We start from the raw sequence: 17,421 nt of genomic DNA, 5'->3' as shown, positions 1-17,421 counted from the left end.
CTTAATTCTGTTATGGGGCTTCCTTATTCTTTCCTATTATTCATAGCAAAGGACCTTATTTATAAATGCCCTCATACTGTTTTCCTGATGAAGATGAAAGTTACCTAGTGAACCCAAACTCAAGCACTGATCTTCCTGATATTCTAACTTACTCAGGAATTTGGCTTGTGTCAAAATTCAAAGTGCCAGAATGCATAAAATACACAGCTAGAAATCAGTCTGGGGTATGCTCTAGGAGACAGAGTTCTGAAATCCATACAGAGAAATGAAAGCAAAAACTCTCTCTAGAGTTCATGTTTTATTTAATTGGTAATATTTCAGCAGGAAGAGAAATGATGCTGTAAGTTACGTTCTATCAATGAAAAATAAATATTTTATTTTGACAGTACTATATGACATATAAATGTAGAAAATCACCTTTATCCTCATTATATTTAGGTCAAAGCTTCTGACTTTTTAAGAAGAGCTTGAAATACATTTATTCAGAAGTACACAATCATTGATACTCGTTAACATTTTACATTTTCTGTGTCCTACTTGGGTAAAATTAATTCTTATGATTATTAAATCACACACTTGAATTTCAAAACAAAACAGAACAGCAGAAAGATATAGCCATCAGCCAATTCTACTGAGGGAGAAGAAAAGTAAATAGCTATACTCCAAACAGTAGGTACCACCAGCAATCATAAGCACAGGAAAATTGACATTTTATATTTGTATAAATGTTTTTAAACATTTTCTAAATTTACTTCATTTTAATTCCGAAATTAGTTAATGAAAGTTAAGAAGTCTGGGTGATATTTTGCCTTTTGATTATTTTATAGTACAAGAATTGAGGTCTGATATGATTAATTTACTGACAGTTACACGATTCACAATTAACTAAGTTTAGATTCTAATTCACATCCAGTGACATCTGGTTCAATGTATTTTCAATTCTCCAGTATAAATATTTCCTGGCATAAGAACTCTTTAGGACACTTGTTAAAAAACACAGATCCTGCACAGATCCTGAAGCCCCTTCCCTTAAGATACTGATTCAGTATGCTGAAAAAATAATTGAGGTCTCATCCCTTACTACCTTATGAAATTAACCTGAAATGTAGAATGTTTATCATAGTTTCTATTCATGTTCATATTAAGCTAAGTAGTCTTATTAGGATAATACAGCGAAACATTTGCTGGGCACTAAGATTGTCAGAGCAGAAACTGAGACAATAAAAGCAGAAAGATGAGGAGGTATTGAGGGACACCAAAATCCAGATGCCCTCATGCCTAGATCTAATCCAAATTCAATTTTCAAAAAAGGATAAGACTGATCCAGAAAGAAAACAAATGGAAGTATGCATTTTTACTCTTTCAATACAAAAATTAAACAGACTTTTTTTAACAAAAATTGAAAGTACAACCATATCTATAAAGTAATTTTATAATACAATAAATAAAATATACCAACATTTAATTACAAATACACAAACACTTTATACAAGGTACACTTAAATAATGCAAATTTCTGTCATTAGAATATTAATTTTATGAAATATTTGTAACTGTACATAATATTATGGTACAAACAAAATTATATTGTATTTCATACCATACAATGATTATCTTTAGGAATAGAATTGTTGTCCTTGGCTATTATATGACTAACTCAAGGCCTAGCATGGGTTGCTTCATTTTCATTTGATGCAAGTGGAAGGTTTACCAAGTTTAAAAGGAGAATCTAGGACAGTATTGACCAGTGGTTCATCCAAATTACAATTAGAGATTTGCCAATACTGTTAATCATTTGAGATGTTTCTTTCTGATACCTTTAAGATTACACAGAAAATAAAAAGTAAATATAAGAGTAACAAGTGCTATAAGCCTAAGTAAAAATAAATTATCACTTATATTTTGTCAGGGTTTAAATTGACACTTTCTTAAATATGTTTGATGTGATTTTTTGTTTTCCAGCCAGAAGCATATAAAATTGAAGAAGTATTTTCCTGGAGTCTCTTTCAAGTTACAGACGACCTTGATAATGACAACAGGTTGGATGGTATTAAAATTAGTAACAAAATAAAAATTTGCCCCTTAAATTACACAGGATTAGAATGCAACAAAACTATCACCAACACATACTGCTACACTGTAAGGAATACTACACAGTAAGGCATAACTATGTAATAATCAAGTTTCATCTACTTTATTTATTTCAATATATCATCTACTCTACCAGAATGAGGTGCTAATTACATAGGAAGCAGGAGGTCTAGATTCTGGAGCCAAATCTGAGTTTTATTATGAGGTCACCTTCAATAAACCAATTATACTCTCTATATCTCTGTTTCCTCTTATGTAAAATAAGGGATGGACATCGGGAGACTGCAGCATTGCAAAGAACTGTATATACATTATACATTATTTTACTTAAAATTTACAAAACCATAAACAGTAGAAATGGCCCCAATCCTCCACTTCTTTTGCAATGGGGTCCTCTGCTCATTCTTTAAAGGATAACATCTGTGCCCAACTACTTGAATCCAAGTGAACATGGTTTTTCTTCTTTCGCCAACAGAAATCACAGTAATAGAGTATTAGATTCAAGCCTAGGCCGTAAGACACTTAGAGTAGTTTTATTCACTCAAAAAGATTCTAAAGGAAAGAGGAAAAGAAGTCTAATCCAGGTTGAAAGATGATGTAAAGCAGAGATAAACAGTCAAGCTGAGGGTGTCCTAGACCAGAGAGTGTCCAAATGACATGCCAACTGATTACAGATATACTAACTGAATGCAAACACAATGATCCAATTTCAGTCCAGATCAACAGCACCATCCTGATGACCACATAGACTCCTGGGTAATAACAAAAGATTACTGTTTTTAAAGCACTGAGTGGTTAGGTAGTTTGTTACCCAATATTTTTATATCAATAAATAATGGATACATCTATAATGAATATATGATCCCTTTCTCACCTCTCATTTTATTGACTAGAAAACTAGAACTAAGAAATAATTAACTAGCTCAACATTAATAAGTAGAAAGTTGTCATCCTAATCCATATACTTTCTACTACAGAACAGGGTATATCCATTTTTTATGGGCTCTTATTAATGTTTACCAATAAAATTATGACAAGGCGCAAATGTCCTTCAAAAACTATGGAAAAAACATATAAATAATCATTACTTTTACTATCTGATTCCATACTCCATCAAAGATGCATATATATATATATATATATATATATATATATATATATATGTATAGAGCTTTTTTTTTTTAATGTAAATTCAAGTTAGTTAACATACACTTTAGTCTTGGCTTCAGGAGTAGAACCCAGTGATTCATCTCTTTCTCTTACATATGACACCCAATGATGATCCCAGAAAGTGCCCTCCTTAATGCCCATCATCCATTTAGCCTATCTACCCACCCACCTCCCCTATAGCAACCCTCATTTTGTTCTCTATATTTAAGAGTATCTTATGGTTTGCCTCCCTCTGTTTCTATCTTATTTTTCCTTCCCTTCCCCTATGTTCATCTATTGTGCCTCTCAAATTCCACATGAGTGAATTTTGAGAAATCTGTGTTTCTCAAATCCCACATATGTTACCTTTCTCTGACTTATGTTGCTTAGCATAATACACTCTAGTTCCATCCACGTTGTTGCAAATGGCAAGATTTCATTCTTTTCATTACCAAGTAGTATTTCATTTCCATTGTGTGTGTATATGTCTGTGTGTGTGTATGTATATATATATTCACATATATACATACACGCACGCATATATATATATATATACATACACACATACATATATCACATCTTCTTTATCCATACATCAGTCAATGGACATTTGGGTTCTTTCCATCATTTGGCTATTGTTGATAGTACTGCTATAAACATCAGGGTACATTTGCTCTTTTGAATCAGCATTTTTATATCCTTTGTATAAATACTTAGTAGTACAGCTACTAGGTTGCAGGATAGTTTTATTTTTAACTTGATGAGGAACCTCCATGCTGTTCCAGAGTGGCTGCACCAGTTTGCATTCCTACCAACAGTGGAAAAGGGTTCCCTTTTCTCCACATCCTCACCAGCATCTGTTGTTTCCTGAGTTATTAATATTAGCCATTCTGACAGGTGTCAGGTGGTATCTCATTGTGGTTTTGGTTTGTATTTCCCTGATGATGAGTGATACTGAGCATCTTTTCATCTGTCTGTGAACCATCTGGGTTTCTTCTTTGAAAAAGTGTCTGTTCATGGTTTTTGCCCATTTCTTCACTGTTTTTTTGGGGGGGGTTGGTGGATTTGGTAAGTTCTTTATAGATTTTGAATACTAACCCGTTATCTGATATGTCATTTGCAAACATCTCCTCCCATTCCGTCCGTTGCCTATTAGTTTTGTTGATTGTTTCCTTTGCTGCGCAGATACTAGCAAATCAAATTCAACAGTACATTAAAAGAATTATTCACCATGCTCAAGTGGGATTTATTCTTGGGCTGCAGGGCTGGTTCAATATTCTCAAATCAATCAATATGATACTCCACATTAATAAAAAAAAGGATAAGAGTCATATGATTCTTTCAATAGAAGCAAAAGAGGCATTTGACAAAATACAGAATCCTTTCTTGATAAAAACACTCAAGAAAGTAGGGATAGAAGGAACATACCTTAACATCATAAAAGCCATATATGAGAGGCCCACAACTCATATCATCCTCAATGGGGAAAAACTGAGAGCTTCCCCCTGGGATCAGGAGAACAACAGGATGTCCACTCTCACCACTGCTGTTCAACATATTACTGGAAGTCCTAGACTCAGCAGGAATGAAAGGCATCCAAATTGGCAATAAAGAAGTCAAACTTTCACTCTTCACAGATGACATGATACTTTACATGGACAATCCCAAAGATTACACCAAAAAACTTCTAGAGGTGATACAGGAAATCAGCAAAGTCGCAGGATATAAAATCAATGTACAGAAATGGGTTGCATTTCTATATACCAATAACAAAGCAGCAGAGAGATATCAAGGAATCAATCCCATTTACGGTTGCACCAAAACCATAGGATACCTAGGGATACAATTAACCAAAGAGGTAATGGGACGCCTGGGTGGCTCGGTCGGTTAAGCGTCCGACTTCAGCTCAGGTCACAATCTCACGGTCCGTGGGTTCGAGCCCCGCGTCAGGCTCTGGGCTGATGGCTCAGAGCCTGGAGCCTGCTTCCGATTCTGTGTCTCCCTCTCTCTCTGCCCCTCCCCCGTTCATGCTCTGTCTCTCTCTGTCTCAAAAATAAATAAACGTTAAAAAAAATTAAAAAAAAAGAGGTAAAATATCTGTATGCTGAAAACTATAGAAAGCTTATGAAAAAAAATGAGAAAGACACAAAGAAATGGAAGAACATTCCATGCTCATGAATTGGAAGAACAAATATTGTTAAAATGTCAATACTACTCAAAGCATTCTACACATTAAATGCAATTCCTATCACAATAACACCAGCATTCTTCACCGAGCTAGAACAAACAATCCTAAAATTTGAATGGAACCAGAAAAGACCCCAAATAGCCAAAATTATGTTGAAAGATGAAAACAAAAGCTGGAGGCATCACAAGTCCGTACTTTAAGCTGTATTACAAAGCTGTAATCATCAAGAAAGTATGGATTGGCACAAAAACAGACACACAGTTCAAAGGAATAGAGAATTCAGAAACAGAGAAATATATGGCCAACTAATCTTCAACAAAGCAGGAAAGAGTATCCAATGGAAAAGAGACAGTCTCTTCAGTACATGGTGCTGGGAGAACGGGACAGTGACACATAGAAAAATGAAACTGGATCACTTTCTTACACCATACACAAAAATAAACTCAAAATGGATGAAATACCTAAATGTGAGACAGGAAACTACCAAAATCCTACAGGAGAAAACAGGCAGCAACCTGTGAACTCCGCCGCAGCAACTAGGTACTTGACATGTCTCCAGGAGCAAGGGAAATAAAAGCAAAAATGAACTATTGGACTACTGGGACTTCATCAACATACAGATCTTTTAAAAGTTGAGGGGCATTGCTCCAGATGTGCTTTCAGTTCCAAATGATGTATATATATGATCTTTTAGTTTCTTTCTCCTGAAAGTGTGTATCTCTCTGTAGATGGGCCTGAGGAAAGACATTACTAGCAAGAATGGGAAAAATATAGATATGTAACACATGGTTGGGTGGGTTACATAGTAAAATGAGTAGGAATTAATTTCTCGGTGCTCTAACAAGTGAAAAGGATTTATAATGCCTTCAATATCTTCCTTTCCTCAAGAACTCATCATACTAATTGGTTGTATTATGTATGTGCATGCACAAATGTGTTGGTATTAAATTTAGAATAATTAAAATCTTGGGGCAAAAAATACATTGTTAAATGATTTCTTCAAGATTTGTGTTATATATTCTTATGGCACTGAATGTACATTTCAGGATTTTATTACATTTAAAACACTCCTATACTTGTTAGAAACTTAGCCATTAAAATTTCATGTATCATACTTCACTATATTTTATTATAAGACACCAGACTTTGTTCTACCCACCACTAGGAATTTGCTTTGGTTACTTTGTGAGAGATTAAGGCTTTTCTCTGGAAGTTAGCCAGATGAAAGATGTTTGATAGCCTAGATTAAATAGATGCATATTTATACACTCTGAAACTAGAAAGTTTAGAGGGAACCCTATTTTCTGATAAGGTAAAACAAGCTGATAAGATAGTAGTAAAACAATTAAACTAAAACAAATTCTGTGAATACTTGTGCATTTATTTAACAGGTATTTATTGAGTATATATTTTGTGACTTATAAGGTGATCTCTATAGCTATTAAAGATTGCCACTTAAAGAACTTAAAATACAGGAAAGAGATGATACTAATAATTAGGTAATTTATCCGTGAACAATTTTTTCTTAATGTTTATTTTTTTTTAATTTTTTTTTTTAACGTTTATTTATTTTTGACACAGAGAGAGACAGAGCATGAACAGGGGAGGGTCAGAGAGAGGGAGACACAGAATCTGAAACAGGCTCCAGGCTCTGAGCTGTCAGCACAGAGCCCGACACGGGGCAGGAACTCACAGACCACGAGATCATGACCTGAGCCGAAGTCGGCCGCCCAACCGACTGAGCCACCCAGGCGCCCCACTTAATGTTTATTTTTATCTTTTTTTTTTTTCAACGTTTTTTATTTATTTTTGGGACAGAGAGAGACAGAGCATGAACGGGGGAGGGGCAGAGAGAGAGGGAGACACAGAATCGGAAACAGGCTTCCAGGCTCCGAGCCATCAGCCCAGAGCCTGACGCGGGGCTCGAACTCATGGACTGCGAGATCCTGACCTGGCTGAAGTCGGACGCTTAACGCTTAACCGACTGCGCCACCCAGGCGCCCCAATGTTTATTTTTAAAGAGACATAGCACCTGTGAGTGGGGGAGGGGCAGAGAGATAAGGAGACAGGATCTGAAGCAGGCTCTGCATTAACAGCAGAGAGCCCAGTACAGGGCTCCGACTCAAAAACTGAACCGTGAGATCATGACTTGAGCCAAAGTCGGACACTTAACCTAATGGACCACCCAGGCACCCCCTCCCTGAACCATTTTAAAACAATGCTTACCTTTTATTTCCATTATTTAAGTATTTCAGAGGAAAGTTTTTGTCTTACTTATCATGATAATAAAACCAGATTACAAGTTAGAAAAATTGGGACTTACTTCTCATTATCCTGTGATTTGTTTTATTATCATAACCAGGTTAATACTACTACATATGCATATACTATATAGCAAGATTGTTGCAGGAACAAAATGGGATGATATGAATGAGGAGTTGTTAAATAATATACATTATTCAATATATTCTTATCTCTTCCAAATATATTATGTAAAATACTTGACTTGCCCAGAATTGTCAAATAAACTCAAATTTAAAAATGCGTCTTCCTTATTAAAATAGTTATTTAATCCTAAAATGACACCTTCTATTAAGAAATTCCCAGGACTCCTGGGTGGTTCAGTCAGTTAAGCTTCCAACTCTTGCTCAGATCATGATCTCAGATCAGGGTCCTGAGACTGAACCCTGCAATGGGTCTCCACACTGAGTGTGGAGCCTACTTAAGATTCTCCCTCCCTCTCCACGCCCTATCCCTCTACCCTGCTCACTCTCTCTGTCTATCTAAAGTAATAAAAAAAAAAAAAAATAGGGGCACCTTGGAGGTTCAGTTGGTTGAGATGAGACTTTGGCTAAGGTCATGTTCTCATGGTTCGTTATTAATTCTAGTCCACATCAGGCTCTTCGCTGTCTGCATGGAGCCCAGTTTGGATTGTCTGTCTCCCTCTCTCTCCACACCTCCTCTGCTCACTCTATCTCTGTCAAAAATAAATATTAAAAAATGACAATAAATAAATAAATAAATAAATAAATAAATGGCACATGGGTGGCTCAGTCAGTTAAGTGTCTGCCTCTTGATTTTGCCTCAGGTCATGATCTAGGGTTCGTGGGTTCCTGGGTTCAAGTCCTGCATAGGGCTCTGAGCTGGTAGTACAAAGCCTGCTTTGGATTCTCTCTCTCTGTCTCCCTCTCTCTGACCCTCTCCCTCTCTTTCTCTCTTAAAACATTAAATAAATAAATAAGTAAGTAAATAAATAAATAAATATTTTTAAGAAAAGAAAAGAAAAGAAAGGAAAAGAAAAGAAAAGAAATTCTCCAGTGAGTTACATGTTAGAGCTTTACTTGCTCCCAGTGTCTCACCAGGTATAAATTCTTCCTCCTATTCTAAACTAAAATTTCTTCCTTTCTAGAGTAAATCAACAGATGGAAGGCATCCATGGCTTTCTAGAAAGTTGATCCCTATAAACTATAGAAGTGGGCAGAGTGTCCAATGCTAATGCATAGTAATTTTTTTTTCTTAACATTTGGTGGGGTAAAAAATAACTTCTCTAGTTATCATTTCTCTTCTCACATTTGTGACAGCCCCATCATCAGTGACATGACATTAGTGTTCAGGGTGTCCATCATGGGAAAATGCATTATTCATTTACATTATGAATGAACTTTTAAAACAAAAATGTCATAGATGGTCTGCAGAAACTGAAGAAAATATATCTAATTATACAAAGAAGCACTGACTGATATATAATGCCATCTTTCACATTTTTCATACATGATTTATTAGTTACAGTAGTATTGCATGTGCATTTTTGTTTTAAGACAAGATACCTTTCAATACAAGGGACAAGGCAGGCACACACACATACACATCAATGAACATTTATATACAAGAGCTATTTATTATTAATACATTGTCTTCTGTAGGGAGACTTTGGTAATTAAAATAGAGAGCATCTAAAGAGCATAAATCCTAATTTTTGACAACTTATTTAAATACTGTGTTTCCAGTTTGATCGTAACAATTAAGTTTTAGTGGTTAAGTTTCCAATTGTGATAGGAATATTCCTGAGATGTAACAGAAATTCGCTGATGGGTACACTCTATGCTGTAAGGATACAGAACTCAAGTCTTCCTGAATAAGTCATTTAATTGTCAATCTCTTTTTCTTCCCCAAACTTTTAATTTTCATTTTAGTAAGAAATGTATTATGAGTTTTATCAGACATTCTGACAGAATGCATACATAAATTTATCAAATATGAATAAAGCATATATAATGCACATATATATTTCATAATAAGAATAAAATTAACTATGTACCAACTTTAATTTGAAGAATTAGAACCAAAACAGAAAGAGGGAAAAATGATTAAAGTCTGAATGAAAGTGCCTCAAATAGGCTTTAAGTTAGGGCAAAGAAAACAGGAGCTGGGTTTCCCAAGTATCAGTTAGTCTGAGTAAAACTTCATTGAGTTTTGATAATTATCATTATTGTTTCTAACGTCATTAGCTTCCAAAATGTGGGTTATTTCTAATATTTTCTTAAATTTTTAAGGATTTATTTGGAGATTTTAAAAAAAATCTCACTCAACTAAATAATGATAGAAGTAATGGTCTTTTGCTCTTTTTATCTTCCACCCCAAGCACATTTTAGGCTAGGCAGGGAGCAGTTACCACCAAGCACCAGGGATAATGGAAAATGTAAACACACCAGATTAGTTCTGGAATCAAAAGGGCACAAAATAAGGGTCAGATGTGGAGGTTATTCTTTCTGCCTGGCAGTTAGTGCCCTTTACCATATTTCTTTATCATCCTTATCCTAAAATTTCATTCTAAATGTCATCTTCTCCATAAAGCTAGCTTTATCCTCTTAGCCAGAAACTATCAGTTCCTGGACATGAGGAATGAAGTCTAATTCATCACTCTGTTCCTTCCTGCCTTATCCATTGTAATTGTTCATTTGATGCAGGGTTTTTATAGGAGTTCCTAGCAGTCTAGGTTTCTAGCTTTCAGAGCATATATAGAGTATTAGTGTTTGTTTTGATGTGGAATTCATGCATATCTTTTTGTTCTTTTATCTTATAAATGATAATGACATGAATATTTGCTGTCTATCCGTCCCAGTACTGTGATTTTCATGATAACAGCAATCATGTTGTTTTAATCACCATTGTATACCCTTCACTTAACACAGAATCTTGCTTATAAAAGGACCTCAGCAAACACAGTATTTGTTAAATGGGTGAACTTAGGGTCAGGATGATGATATCTTGCAAGACAAAGGGAGAAAAACAATTCCTTAAAGATCAAATGCTTAACCTCAAAAAAAAAAAAAAAACTGTTAAGATATGTGTACATATCTACTTTCTATCATACCCAACTGCTTTTCAATAGCTAGGTTATGTCCAAATCTTTCATTAAAGTGTATGTTTGTCTGGAAGTTGAAAAATCAAACTAGCATGATATCAAAGAACTATGGAGTTTTCAAAGTTTTATAAAAGCTTAGTCTAGAGAATAAATAATAGGAAGGAAAAAGAGAAAGAGAAAACTTTTTGGACTAAAAAGGATAGGAATGTCATTCTGCCTGATCAGAAATAGGACTCGGGAGTACCTGGCAAACTCTCTGGTAGGTGCCAACACATCAGAGCTCTGTAACTTTATGAACTCCCACCGAAACTAGATCTTAGACACTGGCTTTGTCAGTTTCTCCAGAGTTTTCCATGACTTTGGGTAAATGCTGGCATAGTAGCCTTCAGATTCAAGGGCCTTGAGACTCGAACCAAGAGGATATCAGCAGTCAGCCCTGATTTTCCACTTCCGATTTTTTTTAGTGCATTTGGCACATACTGACAAACAAGAATCATGGTAACTTTCCAGGTCCGGTAAGGAAAGGCATATTGCTCAACATAAATGGTACCATCAAAAATAGCTGAGACATATAAGTGTTATATACTTACAGATATTGTCTAATCACAATGAGTTACCATTTTAGTTAACTTTTCAGCTCTTTTTATCTTACAAGCCACATTGCTTCCCATGAAAAGTTTTGTTTTAAAACATTTATTTTGAAAATTATTTCTATTAACACATACTATGACAAATATATTCTTAAAGTGTGGATTTAAAACTGTGATCTTTCTTTGAGCTTTAGTTTCTGTTCTAGCTATTTTATTGAACCTCTAATTAGAGTTACAGAGATACTGTTTGTTTTGGATATATCAGTCTCTCTTCATACATGTGTATAGGAGAGACCTTATATGAACTATGCAAACTGAAAAATCACTGTTAAAATAGAAACCCCACTACAGAAATCACCCCCACCCAGTTCAGTTTTCTTGTCTTTAGATGATTTATTTGACTCTATGAAATCCTCATGTTTATTCTACTCAACACAATAATATTTTTCTTTTAGTTAAAACTTCTCTGTTAAGTCACGAACAACTTTTGTTGGATAGTCTTATTTTGCCCTTCAGAACCCCCTCTTCTAAGTCTGTGACCCTGAGGTTCTTACTCTACATGATTTTTCATGAATCATCTGGGAAAATTTCCAAGAGCGTTGAAGCACAGCCAGGAAGCTGAGGAAATGCTGAAGAGAGCTGGAGAAAAACTGCTGGGAGGGTCAGAAGAATGTCAGAGAAGGTCGGGAAACATCAAACCCAGAAAGGCTCCAAACACGTGCCCTGCGGTCAATATCATGTCACAGACAAAGCTTCAAAAATACCAAGGTTAGAAAGCTACTTTGCATTACTTTTTCTCTCTCTCTTCATTAGCTTTCTTAACATTTACTATTAAGGAGACGAATAGTACAGTAATAGAAATATACTAGCAAGAATGTTATGGCCAGATAATAACTACTTAATAATAAACATAACAACTACCAAATATTGAGAATTCTCTGTTCAGCATTATATTGATCACTTCACATACATAATCCCATTCCACCATTCCATAGTATTATCATCACACTTTTATGATACAGAATCTGAAAATAAAAGAACTTGTGTTAATTTAATAAGGTTACTCAACCAATGAGAAAAATTCAGAAACAGGTGTACTAGACCACAAAGTTCCTTTAGCCGTGTTATGGCAGAGACTTTTGCAATTGTCTAATACTGCAAATATACGTGATTACTAAATTAACTGTAAGTATAATGTTACTTTTCTTTCCTCCTATAAGCCAACTTTAGCACAATAAGAAAATATTCACCTTATGCTGGTTTAAAGAAAGGTTAAATTTGTTTCAATTGTTAAAAAAAGATCATATCCGTAATACTGATATGGGTAGAATTATTATCCTAATATCTAAAAAAACTCAAATTATAATAGGGAAAAACACTAAGCATATATAAGCATAGTAAATGACAAATGATTTGAAACACTCTTAAATTCTACAGAATTACTGAAGATCTTACTTGCATGATATGCTTAAAAATATTCTAAATATCTCAGGGAGCTGAAAACAAAACAACAGTACACTCTCTGTACCCATTTGAGCAAGTGTTTTTACACTACCCAGAGCCAAATATATGATTTAAAAAGAGCATGAGCCATTCCCGGAGGTAGAGGAAAATGAAGAACCCAAATTTTCTTCCCTGTTTTATTCCTAACATCTCAACCAGTAGAATATAACAGACTGTTGGTAATGGCTTTAAGTTGAATTACAAGGCTCATTTTGCTACAGGCACACTGGTTTTTGCTTCGTTCCTCCAATTCTCTTGTTTTCTCTTACTTCTAAACCCTTATATGTGGTTCTATGAAATATCTCTTCCTTAATTCTTTTCACTAATTGAACTATACACTCTTCCTCTAAATGTCAAGACAAATGTAGCCAGCTAAGAAAAAATTCCATGATCTATATCACCTCTCCATGACTTAAACACTCATTAATACCATAAAACATTAATAGCATAAATCACAGTTTCTGAAGTATATATTTATTTGCTTAATCAGGTAGTTAGCACCTCTCTTCCATAAGCTTAAAGTAATGTGTGAACAGAGATGATGCAGGAGGCAGAGTAATGGTCCACAAAGATGTCCATGTTCTAATCCCTGGATCCTACTAGTATGTTACATGGCAAAGGGGAGTTAAAATTGCAAACAGAAATATGCTTGCAATCAGCTGACCCTAAAATAGGGAAACTTCTGGAATATCAAGGAGTGGAAGTTATGTGTTCACAAATATCCTCAGAAGTGAAAGAAGGAGTTGGGAGAATCAGTGTCAAAATGATTCAGTGTGAGAAAGGCTAGACCAAGCATTACTGGTTTGAAGATGGAAGGTGGTCATGAGCCAAGGAATACGGGTACCCTTTAGAAGCTGGAAAAAGCAAGGAAATGGTTTCTCCTCTGGTGCCTCAGAAAGGAATGCAGCTCAGCTAGCAATCTGGCTTTAGCCCGATGATAACATGTTAGACTTCTAACCTACAGAGCTATATGATAATATATTTTGCTGTGTTTAACCACTAAGCATGTTGTAATTTGTTTCAGCAGTCATAGAAAGAAAATAGTAGATATTATTCCCAGAATCTGGTGCATGCCTGGTACATGGTGTTTGATACTATTTGTTTAATAAACAAATAGTTAATAAACTTGAAGGATGTGCTATGTCAACTGGATGGTACTGAGGTCCCAATATTTTCTTCTCCTTCTATTTATAAATTAACTTGAGTCAAGAAACATTAAAAAAACACACAAACAGTATTCTGTGGTTTGAAAATTATAGGTCACATTCTAAAGCCTGCATGCATGGCAGATTTAGAACGAGAGTTTACACCACCCACCTTCACCAGAGCTTTGTATGATCAGGCTCTCTGAGTGTGAGCAGTGAGTTAATGTGAAGGGGACATAGCTGGCCAAGTACTAAAACCTCTTTTAGAAGCCAAATGTGATACAATTTTTGCCTCAAATTAAAGGACTCCTATTATCTTGGAGTGACTCTACCTTCTGTTTACAAATTATTTCACTTCTGTTTTGTCATTTACAGCAATCCTGTAGACTACCTGTTTCTAATCTTATTTTCATGTCATTAACCAAGGCTCAAAACATGTTATTAATTAAGGGTCTGTCCTGGTAAAAGTGTATGAAAGGAAGGTAGAGCATCCCACCTCAGAAGGCAGTAGGGAGGATTATTTTATCCCTGGCATTTTTTTTTTACATGGCCTGTGCATGTGGCACTGGGGTGGCTCAGTCGGTTGGGCGTCCGACTTCAGCTCAGGTCATGATCTCACAGTTCAAGAGTTCAAGCTTTCCATCGGGCTCTGTGTTGACAGCTTCAGATTCTGTGTCTCCCTCTGTCTCTGCCCCTCCCCTGCTAACACTCTCTGTCTCTCAAAACTGAATAAACATTAAAAAAATTAAAACATAATAAAATGGCCTGTGCGTGACAAAAATAAAAAGCAGACCAACTTTCTTTGGCTTGACTCTGTTTAACTTATCTACAAGACAATGCTCTCCCTCCCTATCTCCCTCTGTGGCACTATAATGTGGGATTTAAATCCAGGCTCACTGAACTCAATATCCACTTTTCTTCAGTCACATCATGTCTTCTTTCTGGAATTAGGCTTCCTCTGTTCAAATTCTTTTCACATGTGAACATTACTTGTCCTTTCTCTGCCTCATTTTCATTATCTATAAAAGGACAGCAACTGTATCTCAAAGGTAGTTCCTGGATTTAATATATGAAAAAAATGCATACGATAGCATCTGTCTTAGAAAAGCATTCTGTACATGTTAGCTCTTACAAGAGCTTTGAAATTGTCCCTGGAAAAACTTCTCAGGAAGATTATGGTGTGAGGTTGGAAGAAATATTTTCCTAAACTATATGAGTGACTGTTGAAATAATCCTATGAAGTATGCGTAAAAATAGCTTATCTAACATGACTCCTAAAAAAAATGAGTTGGACACAGTTCATGAGGTCAAGCCTTGCGTCAGGCTCTGCAATGACAGCACAGCACAGAGCCTGCTTGGGATTCTCTCCTCTCTCTGCCTTTCCCCAACATGTGCATGCACACTCTTTCTCTCTGTCTCAAAATAAATTAATAAACTTAAAATAAAATAAAATAAAATAAAATAAAATAAAATAAAATAAAATAAAATAAAGTTGGATTAACTAGAAGGTTTTAATTTGTTAACTAGTGTGTTCATATTTTAGGACAAAGCCAACTCATTTGAGCCAATATAACTATATCAAGCTCCATTTGTTAAGCCATGTGACCAGGGTTCAAATCCTAACTCTACCACTTACTATGTGTGTTAACTTTAGGCAAGTTAACTTACCTTTTGATGCCTCTATTATGTCACCTATAAGATAGGGATAATGATACTGACCTCACAGGGTTGCTGAGTATTAGTAAGTTCGTACTTGAAATGCACTTAAAAAATAGTGACTGTCATATATGTGCTCAATAATTACTTATTTTTGTTGTAATATCCCAAGGTGATCTTTCAAGAAATATTAATTATGTGTTTATTTTTAAGTATTTAATTAAATTCCAGTTAACATACAGTGTAATATTAGTTTCAGGTGTACAATATAGTGATTCAATATTTCTATACACAACACTATGCTCATCATAAGCACACTCTTAAATCCTCATTGCCTATAAAAATGATGGTTAGATGCCACACAGTAGGTGGCAATGCCTTCCCCATATATATGTTGTCAGGACCAAGGGCCTCTTTCATCCTTGTCAATCAACAGGAGTGCTATAACCTTCTCTCCTTTACACATCACAAAATCTTAATTATTTGAACACTAGAGACATCAGTGGATTTCTAATGGTTAAATACCTAAAACAACAACAACAAAGTAAATAGGATATACTCTTCAGAGCCATGGTCACCTACCACAAAGCAGACTTAAGATATACTTACTTCACATATTCCCCAGCTAGTTAAGCTACAAAGGGAATTCTAAAGGTTTTGTTGTGGAAGTTATAAAATTAAAACTATGGCAGTGGAATATTCATGAAGCCTTTTGTTTCATTTTCTGGTATATGAAAATAACTTTCAAAAAGTTAAGTGGAATGCTTTTATTTATTTCCTGTCATACATTCTAAATGGCCTTTAAAAGTCAGTAGCTGTTACTCAAGAATAATGAGGTATATTATTCTCTCAATGCACATGTAAATCTCCAATTAACACTAATGGTATTTATGGCAATGAAAACAAAAAGAAACCTACTTCAGTGTCTCAAAATAATCTTTATTTTTGATACCTACCTTTTTACCATCTAAGTGCAGTCAAGCACATATAAACAAATTAGTATTAAGCATCAATTTGACACTTCCATTCATGTTGACATTCTGAAATACTGTCTTTAAACAGTAATGTGTTTTAAAGCAGAGATGTGACTTTAGATTTAAGAATTTATATGTCTTTCCCATCTCTGCCATTAATATTAAAATATAAAAAAATAAGTATACACAAGTATTACTTGAGAAATACAAAAAAGGTGAATTTTTAAAATATGTGTGGCAAAATATTTTTAAGAACAGTATTTCAAAAGATTATCTTTTTATGCACATACATAACTAGAATCCTAATATCCCCTTAAGACACAATCATATATCCCTCTTTAGTAAATACTTTTTCTTAGATTTCTATAATTATAGTCTTAATCAGATTATATAGTGAATTCTTCCTAAGAAGAAAGCGTTTAAATGGAAAAGTGAAATACCATTAAGATACTATTGAACTGAAATAGCATCTTAAAGAATATATGTTTAAGGTATTGTGAAACTGCCTGAAAGAGATAGGAGAGCACAACTGAAATAATTATTTTTATTATTCTAAATGTAGAATGATCTACAGCCACCCATAGATCTTTGGTAGAATTTGAAACTTTAACATAATTCTTTTTTTTTTCTTAAGTTCATTTGTTTATATTTATTTAGAAAGAGGCAGAGCATGAGCAGAGGAGGAGCAGACATAGAAGGGGAGAGAGAGAAGCCCAAGCAGGCTCTGCCCTATCAGTGCAGAGCCCAAGCCGGGGCTCAA

The 17,421-nt window shown here is 34.9% G+C and overlaps 1 long non-coding RNA gene and 1 other non-coding gene across 2 annotated transcripts in view; both read right to left on the bottom strand.

The window, feature by feature from the left end:
- The window catches only part of LOC122231004, a 247,929-nt gene that overhangs the window by 173,487 nt on the left and 57,021 nt on the right, over positions 1–17,421 (bottom strand). The gene's annotated exons all lie outside the window — the stretch shown is intronic.
- On the bottom strand, positions 16,026–16,156 carry LOC122232389. The gene has a single exon (XR_006209746.1). It is a non-coding gene; the product is annotated as a U6atac minor spliceosomal RNA (small nuclear RNA).

Source organism: Panthera tigris, chromosome A1, assembly GCF_018350195.1.
Source record: "Panthera tigris isolate Pti1 chromosome A1, P.tigris_Pti1_mat1.1, whole genome shotgun sequence".
NCBI lineage: Eukaryota > Metazoa > Chordata > Mammalia > Carnivora > Felidae > Panthera > Panthera tigris.
This window is presented reverse-complemented; position numbering and strand designations above follow the sequence as displayed.